Source organism: Zophobas morio, unplaced genomic scaffold (genome assembly GCF_036711695.1).
Source record: "Zophobas morio isolate AGI-343-1 ecotype UQ-CSIRO unplaced genomic scaffold, CSIRO_AGI_Zmor_V1 ptg000008l, whole genome shotgun sequence".
Classification (NCBI taxonomy): Eukaryota; Metazoa; Arthropoda; class Insecta; order Coleoptera; family Tenebrionidae; genus Zophobas; species Zophobas morio.
The window spans coordinates 10,019,389-10,027,772 of NW_026972113.1; the positions used below are offsets into that span (position 1 = coordinate 10,019,389).

The 8,384-nt window shown below is 33.8% G+C and overlaps 1 non-coding gene across 1 annotated transcript; it reads right to left on the reverse strand.

Moving 5' to 3' along the window:
• Positions 1 to 6,275: 6,275 nt before the first annotated feature.
• On the reverse strand, positions 6,276 to 6,357 carry Trnai-gau (transfer RNA isoleucine (anticodon GAU)). Its single transcript is given in 2 exon segments — positions 6,276 to 6,311; positions 6,320 to 6,357. It is a non-coding gene; the product is annotated as a tRNA-Ile (tRNA).
• Positions 6,358 to 8,384: the final 2,027 nt, after the last annotated feature.

Consider the following 8,384-nt stretch of genomic DNA (forward strand, 5'->3'; position numbering starts at 1 on the left):
CACAAGGAAATCTCGACTTTTTTAAATTTTTTCTAAGAAGATAAAAAGTCACAAGGGACCCAAAATATTCTCCGTATTTTTTTGAAAGACAACGGGACTTTGAAATTCTTAGGAGCCCTCAAGATTAGTTTCAATTTTTCCAAAAAGAATTGAAGGTCCCCGAAGATTCTTTTGTATTACTTATAAAGACACTATGGGATCCCTCACTTTATGTTTTTTTTAAACAAAAAGACAAAAAAGACACGGAGACCTCAAGTTTTTAAAATTTTTGAAAAATGTAACAAGGGCACCAGGGACCCAAAAGATTCTTGTACAGTGTACACTTTTATAAAGAGGACCCCCGAGATTCTTTTCAATTCTTTAAAAAGACAAAAAAGGACCTAAAGACTCTTTAAAATTTTTCCAAAAAGGATAAATACACCAAGGATCCCGGAGATTCTTTTGCGTTATTTAGAAAGATACAATGGAACCTCCAGCTGAGACTTTTTAGAATAAAAAAAGACGCCCGAGATTCTTTTAGATTCTTTAAAAGACACAAGGGCATCTCGTTTTCTTTTTTAATTTTTCTAAAAAGATAAAAACACAACAGGGACCCAAAACATCCTCTGCATTCTGCAAGCCATCCAGAATGTTTAGAATTAAAAAAAAAAGACAATAAGGGCCCCCAAGACTCATTTCATTTTTTCCAAGAAGAAAAAAGACACAAAGACCCCGGAAATTCTTTAGTATTATTTATAAAGACACAATGGGACCCCCCCCCCCCCACCAAGATTCTTTAAAATAAAAAAAAAACACTTTAGAGACCTCTGGGATTCTTTAAAAAGACACGGGAACCCAAGACATGCTCTAAATTTTTTCAAAAGACACAAAGGGACTTCGATTTTTTTCAATTTTTCCAAAAAGAAAAGACACCAAGGACCCTTGAGAAAAATATAGAAGAGAACCTCGACTTTTTTTTAATTTTTCTGAAAAGATAAAAAGACAACAGGGACCTAAAATATTCTACTGCATTTTTTTGAAAGACACCGTCGGGATCTTGAAATTCTTTTAAGTGTAAGACACTAAGGATCCAGAAGATTGTTTCGCGTTATTTATAAAAACACCCAGATTCTTTAGAATTGAAAAAGACAAAGGGACCCTCAAGATTAATTTCAATTTTACCAAAAAGAAAAACGACGAAAGGACCCCGAAGATTCTTTTGTATTATTTAAAAGACACTATGGGACCCTTTGTCCAAGCTTTTTTAGAACAAACAAAAGCTCTTTAGGGACCCCCGTGATCCTTTAAAAAGACACGGGGGCCTCGAAATTTTTTCAATTTTTCCAAAAAGAAAAGACACCAAGGACCCCGAAGAAAAATATAGAAGGGAACCTCGAATTTTTTTTAATTTTTCTAAAAAGATAAAAAGACAACAGAGACCCAAATATTGTACTGCATTTTTTTGAAAGACACTGTCGGGATCTTGAAATTCTTTTAAGTTTAAGACACCAGGGATCCCGAAAATTGTTTTGCGTTCTTTAAAAAGATACCCAGATTTTTAGAATTAAAAAAAAAAGACAATAGGGCCCCAAGATTAATTTCAATTTTTCCAAAAAGAAAGAAGACACGATGGGACCCCCCCCCCCCCCGAGATTTTTTAGAACAAAAAAAAACCTTTAGAGACCCCCGACATTCTTATAGATTCTTTAAAAAGACACGGGGATCTCGAGATTTTTAAATTTTTCTATAAAAAAGACACCAGGGAGCCAAGACATTCTTGTGCAGAAAAAAGAATTCAAGGTCTCTGAAAATTCTTTTGTATTACTTATAAAGACACTATGGGATCCCTCACTTTGTTTTTTTTTTAAACAAAAAGACAGAAAAGACACGGGGACCTCAACATTTTTAAAATTTTTGAAAAATGTAACAAAGGCACCAGGGACCCAAAAGATTTTTGTACAATCTACACTTTTATAAAAAGGACCCGAAGATTCTTTTCAATTCTTTAAAAAGACAAAAAAAGATCTAGAAACTCTTTAAAATTTTTCCAAAAAGGATAAATATACCAAGGATCCCGGAAATTCTTTTGCGTTATTTAGAAAGATACAATGGGATCTCCAGCTGAGACTTTTTACAATAAAAAAAGACACCCGAAATTCTTCTAGATTCTTTAAAAGACACAAGGGGATCTCGATTTTCTTATTTAATTTTTCTAAAAGGATAAAATGACAACAGGGACCCAAAACATCTTCTGCATTTTTTAGAAAGACACAAAGGGACCTTGAGATTCTTTTAAGTTTAAGACACCAGGGAACCCGAAGATTATTTTGCGTTCTTTAAAAAACACCCAGATTCTTTAGAATTGAAAAAAGACACTAGGGGCCCCCAAGATTTATTTCAATTTTTTCTAAAAGAAAAACGACACAAAGAACCCCAAAGATTCTTTTCTATTATTTAAAAGATATGAGATCCAAGTTTTTTTAGAATAAACAAAAACTCTTTAGAGGCCCCCGAAATTCTTTAAAAGAACAAGGGGATCGAGATTTTTAAAATTTTTCAAAAAACCAACAAGGGCACCAAGGACCCTAAAGATTCTTGTACATTTTTTATACCCCTAACATGTTTTAGATCCTTTAGAAAGGCCTACAGACTCTTTAGATTTTTTTCCAAAAAGAAAACATGTGGCAGGATCCCGGAGATTCTTTTGCGTTTTTAAAAAGACACAAAGGAATTCCCAGATTCTTTAGGATTAAGAAAAAAAAACACCAGGGGCGTCTAAGATTCTTTTCAATGTTAGCAAAAAAAAAAAATAGACACCAAGGATCCCGGATATTTTTTTTATTATTTAGAAAGTCACAATGGGACCCACGTCTGAGACTTTTTAGAATCAAAGAAAAAATACTTTTAGGGACCCCTCAGAGTCTTTAAAAAGACAAAAGCGGACCTCGAGATTTTTTTTTAAATTCCTAAAAAGTAAAAAAAATACTCAAAAAATTATTCTGAATTTTTTTGAAAGGCACAAAGAGACCTCGGGATTCTTCTAAAAAGAAAAACAACACCAGTGATCCCGGAGATCATTTTGCGTTTAAAAAAAAACACAACGGAACCCCCCAGACTTTTTAGATTAAAAAAAAACAGTAGGGGCCCCCAGGAATCTTTTTCAATTTTTCAAAACACAAAAAAGACACCAAGAACCCCGAAGCTTCTTTTACGTGATTTAAAAAGACACAGTGTGACGTACGGTGAGATTTCTTAGGGAAAAAACACTTTAGGGACTTTATAGATTCTTGCAGATTATTTAAAAAGACACAAAGGAACCTCGAGGTTCCTTTAAATTTTCCCAAAAAGAAAAATGACGCTAGGAATCCAGAAGATTCTTCTGCATAATTTAGAAAGACATAGGGAGACCCAGAGATTCTTTAAGTTTGATCAAAAAGAAAAAACGCACCAGGGATTCCGGAGGTTCTTTTGTATCCTTAAAAAAAAACACATCATGAAGGCTCCCCGAGTTCTTGAGAATAAAAAAAAGTCACCAGAGGCCCCTGAGATTCTTTTCAATTTTTCCAAATAGAAAAAGAACATCAAGAACCCCGAAGATTCCTTTGAATTATTAAAAAAAACACAATGGGAATATGGGACCTTCTCCGCTCGAGATTTTTTAGAGTAAAAAAAAACATTTAGGGACCGCTGAAATTCATTTAGTTCTTTAAACAGACACAAGAAACCTCGAGATTGTTTTAAATTTTTCCAAAAAGGAAAATGACACTAGGGATCCAAAACATTCTTCTTCATATTTTAGAAAGACATAGGGAGACCCAGAGATTCTTTAAGTTTTATCAAAAAGAAAAAAGGCACCAGGGATTCCGGAAGTTCTTTTGTATTCTTAAAAAAAAACACATCATGAAGACTCCCCAAGTTCTTGAGAATAAAAAAAAGACACCAGAGGCCCCTGAGATTCTTTTCAATTTTTCCAAATAGAAAAAGAACATCAAGAACCCCGAAGATTCCTTTGACTTATTTAAAAAAACACTATGGGAGTATGGGACCTTCTCCGCCCGAGATTTTTTAGAGTAAAAAAAACATTTAGGGACCGCCAAAATTCATTTAGTTTTTTAAACAGACGCAAGAAACCTCGAGATTGTTTTAAATTTTTCCAAAAAGGAAAATGACACTAGGGATCCAGAAGATTCTTTTGCATAATTTAGAAAGACATAGGGAGACCCAGAGATTCTTTAAGTTTTATCAAAAAGAAAAAAGGCACCAGGGATTCCGGAGATTCTTTTGTATTCTTAAGAAAAAACACATAATGAAGACTTCCCAAGTTCTTGAGAATAAAAAAAAGTCACCAAAGGCCCCTGAGATTCTTTTCAATTTTTCCAAATAGAAAAAGAACATCAAGAACCCCGAAGATTCCTTTGAATTATTAAAAAAAAACACTAAGGGAATATGGGACCTTCTCCGCTCGAGATTTTTTAGAGTAAAAAAAAAAAGCATTTAGGGACCGCCAAAATTCACTTAGTTCTTTAAACAGACGCAAGAAACCTCGAGATTGTTTTAAATTTTTCCAAAAAGGAAAATGACACTAGCGATCCAGAAGATTCTTCTGGATAATTTAGAAAGACATAGGGAGATCCAGAGATTCTTTAAGTTTTATCAAAAAGAAAAAAGGCACCAGGGATTCCGGAGGTTCTTTTGTATTCTTAAAAAAAAAACACATCACGAAGACTCCCCAAGTTCTTGAGAATAAAAAAGGCACCAGAGGCCCCTGAGATTCTTTTCAATTTTTCCAAATAGAAAAAGAACATCAAGAACCCCGAAGATTCCTTTGAATTATTTAAAAAAACACAATGGGAGAATGGGACCTTCTCCGCTCGAGATTTTTTAGAGTAAAAAAAAAAGCATTTAGGGACCGCCAAAATTGATTTAGTTCTTTAAATAGACACAAGAAACCTCGAGATTGTTTTAAATTTTTCCAAAAAGGAAAATGACACTAGCGATCCAGAAGATTCTTCTGGATAATTTAGAAAGACATAGGGAGATCCAGAGATTCTTTAAGTTTTATCAAAAAGGAAAAAGGCACCAGGGATTCCGGAGGTTCTTTTGTATTCTTAAAAAAAAACACATCATGAAGACTCCCCAAGTTCTTGAAAATAAAAAAAGACACCAAAGGCCCCTGAGATTCTTTTCAATTTTTCCAAATAAGAAAAGAACATCAAGAACCCCGAAGATTCCTTTGAATTATTTAAAAACAACACTATGGGAGAATGGGACCTTCTCCGCTCGAGATTTTTTAGAGTAAAAAAAAAAGCATTTAGGGACCGCCAAAATTCATTTAGTTCTTTAAAGAGACACAAGAAACCTCGAGATTGTTTTAAATTTTTCCAAAAAGGAAAATGACACTAGCGATCCAGAAGATTCTTCTGGATAATTTAGAAAGACATAGGGAGATCCAGAGATTCTTTAAGTTTTATCAAAAAGGAAAAAGGCACCAGGGATTCCGGAGGTTCTTTTGTATTCTTAAAAAAAAACACATCATGAAGACTCCCCAAGTTCTTGAAAATAAAAAAAGACACCAAAGGCCCCTGAGATTCTTTTCAATTTTTCCAAATAAGAAAAGAACATCAAGAACCCCGAAGATTCCTTTGAATTATTTAAAAACAACACTATGGAAGTATGGGACCTTCTCCGCTCGAGATTTTTTAGAGTAAAAAAAAAAGCATTTAGGGACCGCCAAAATTGATTTAGTTCTTTAAAGAGACACAAGAAACCTCGAGATTGTTTTAAATTTTTCCAAAAAGGAAAATGACACTAGGGATCCAGAAGATTCTTCTGCATAATTTAGAAAGACATAGGGAGACCCAGAGATTCTTTAAGTTTTATCAAAAAGAAAAAAGGCACCAGAGATTTCGAGGTTCTTTTGTATTCTTAAAAAAAAAACACATCATGAAGACTCGCCAAGTTCTTGAGAATAAAAAAAGGCACCAGAGGCCCCTGAGATTCTTTTCAATTTTTTCAAATAGAAAAAGAACATAAAAAAAAAACATTTAGGGACCCCCAAAATTCATTTAGTTCTTTAAACAGACGCAAGAAACCTCGAGATTGTTTTAAATTTTTCCAAAAAGGAAAAAGACACCACTGACCCCGGAAAATTTTTACATTCTGTAAAAAAAACAAGGTCTTAATTGTTTACATAGTACTAATTTCAATTTTATTTTGTCAAGAATCGCCGAAATTAAATCTGGCAAAGTTTCAAATATTTATTTTTGAAATTAAAGTTTTTAAACAAGAAAAAAAAAGGGCTCGTGTGGGACTCGAACCCACGTCCTCCGAGAATTGAAGTAATCAGTTCGGCGCTCTAACCATCTGAGCCAACGAGCCGTTGGTTCATGTTGTTAGAGATTAGTGTAGATGTCCCCTACATTTTATAAGAAAATTAATATCATGCAATACCGTATATATTAACTAATATTGTCGTTAATGCGAAACTTTTGACACCTGTTTGACGTCATCAGATTTTGGGTGGGAGTAACCTAATCATTAAAAACTATAAACAATTATAAAAAAACCCCGAAAAAATTCCTTTTTATTAATATTTCGTTGCCAGGTGCCTCGGACCCATAAATAACGTTCGGACGTTGGAAAGCGAGACTAGAACTCGCCATCTTCTAACACATTTGTCCTTGGACTACATATTAAGATGAAAGTGCAGAGTGCATTATGTACGCTAAAACCGCATTAATTAAAATTTCTCCTGCAGCTAAAACTCGTATTGTAATCTACAACCGTGCTTAACATTTAAAATACGTCTATTAACCGAAACGTATTGAAAACCATTACTCCTTTACGGCTATAACTATAAAGATAAATCAATTTCTCAATTGTCAGTTACACACATATTTCTAAACAGGCAATTGTAACCTTCCATAACGCGCTGTAACCAATTGCAAATTAACTCGTCGATTAAAAATGGACTATGTTGCTCACGTTGCAAAATCGCCACGTATTCTTACATAAATATGCAAAAGTCGCATCTTGTTTGACAAGTACTTAGTATGAATGGATACTTAATAAGAGAAAGGTGAAATTATGTGTGATTTGATCTTAAAAAAAGCTTCGAGGAAATAGTTTATAAATCATCGATTGTACCCGTGCATGAGCGGAGTTCCAACAATCACTTACCGGCTGAATTTGCATTTTTACATTAATTTTATTCCTGGGACATAGCGACTTTCGATTCATCATGGAGGATTTTTCGTTTTTATTATTTCGAGTCAAAATGCGTAGTTTGTTGAACTGAGTTCCTGCTTTGAGGAAGGAAAGTGCGTTATGTCTCATTGAATACTTAATGACTATTGGTGGAGGCGCCACTGGGCTACTCGTAATGATTTACTGATAGGTTGGAACCGGAACTCGGCCAACAATGCGGAAAATAATGGGAAAAGTGTGGCACGAAAAATGGTATCTGGACATCTTCAAACAATGTTTGGATAAAGCGAACAATGGGTGTGATGTTACTAAATGTTATCTTTCTTAATTTGGAGCATGATTTTATGGTAATGGATTACCACAGAGCGCTATCTGATGTTACAGTTTGCTACAGCGAATGGTAATCGCGGTAATTGTGCGACCCCGTAACTCTCTAATGAAAGACGAAAGTGAAACATCTTTGTTGTGGTTAATGTAAATCGAAGTCTCACGGAGGATTAAAGTTTCATTTGAGAAGGTCGCAAGGAAATTGCATGTTAAAAACAAAGTCACGTTATTTCTAGGGATTTTATTTTTCACCAACATAATGCAGTATTAGAATAAGTGGAAGGTAATTTCGATAAAAAAGTCAGTGTTAGTATGAGTGTGTTTATTTTGTTATTTTTAGATGAAACTTTTTTTAATAAAACATTTTTCAATTTTTGATTTTACGATTTTTTGGTACATATTTTAAATTTTTAAATTTTGTTGACCCAATTTTTCAATTTTCAAAATTTTTGAATTTTCGGATTTTTCAAATTGTCGATATACTAAGTTTTCGGTTTTCGGGGGACCTTACTGTTTTTTTTTACGGTATGCGAAAGACTCGGGAGAACCCCAAGCAGTTCTAGTGTCTTATTTGGCAGAATATTTTAAAAATCTCTGGAGTCTTTAGTGTCTTTTTTTTGAAGAATTTAACAGGAACTCGGGAGCTACAAATTTTTGAAATTCTAGAAATCTTATATGTTCCAGAAATTCTAAATAAACTGTAGACTTTAAAGATCCTAGAAATCGTAAAAACAGCAGAAATTTATTAAATCTCAGAGATGCCTAATATTTCAGTGAATACCTTACGACTTTGAAAATCCTGAAATTCTGAAGATTCTTCCGTTGATTCAAAGATTTCCAAAATATCTGTAACTTTTGGGGATTAACAGATT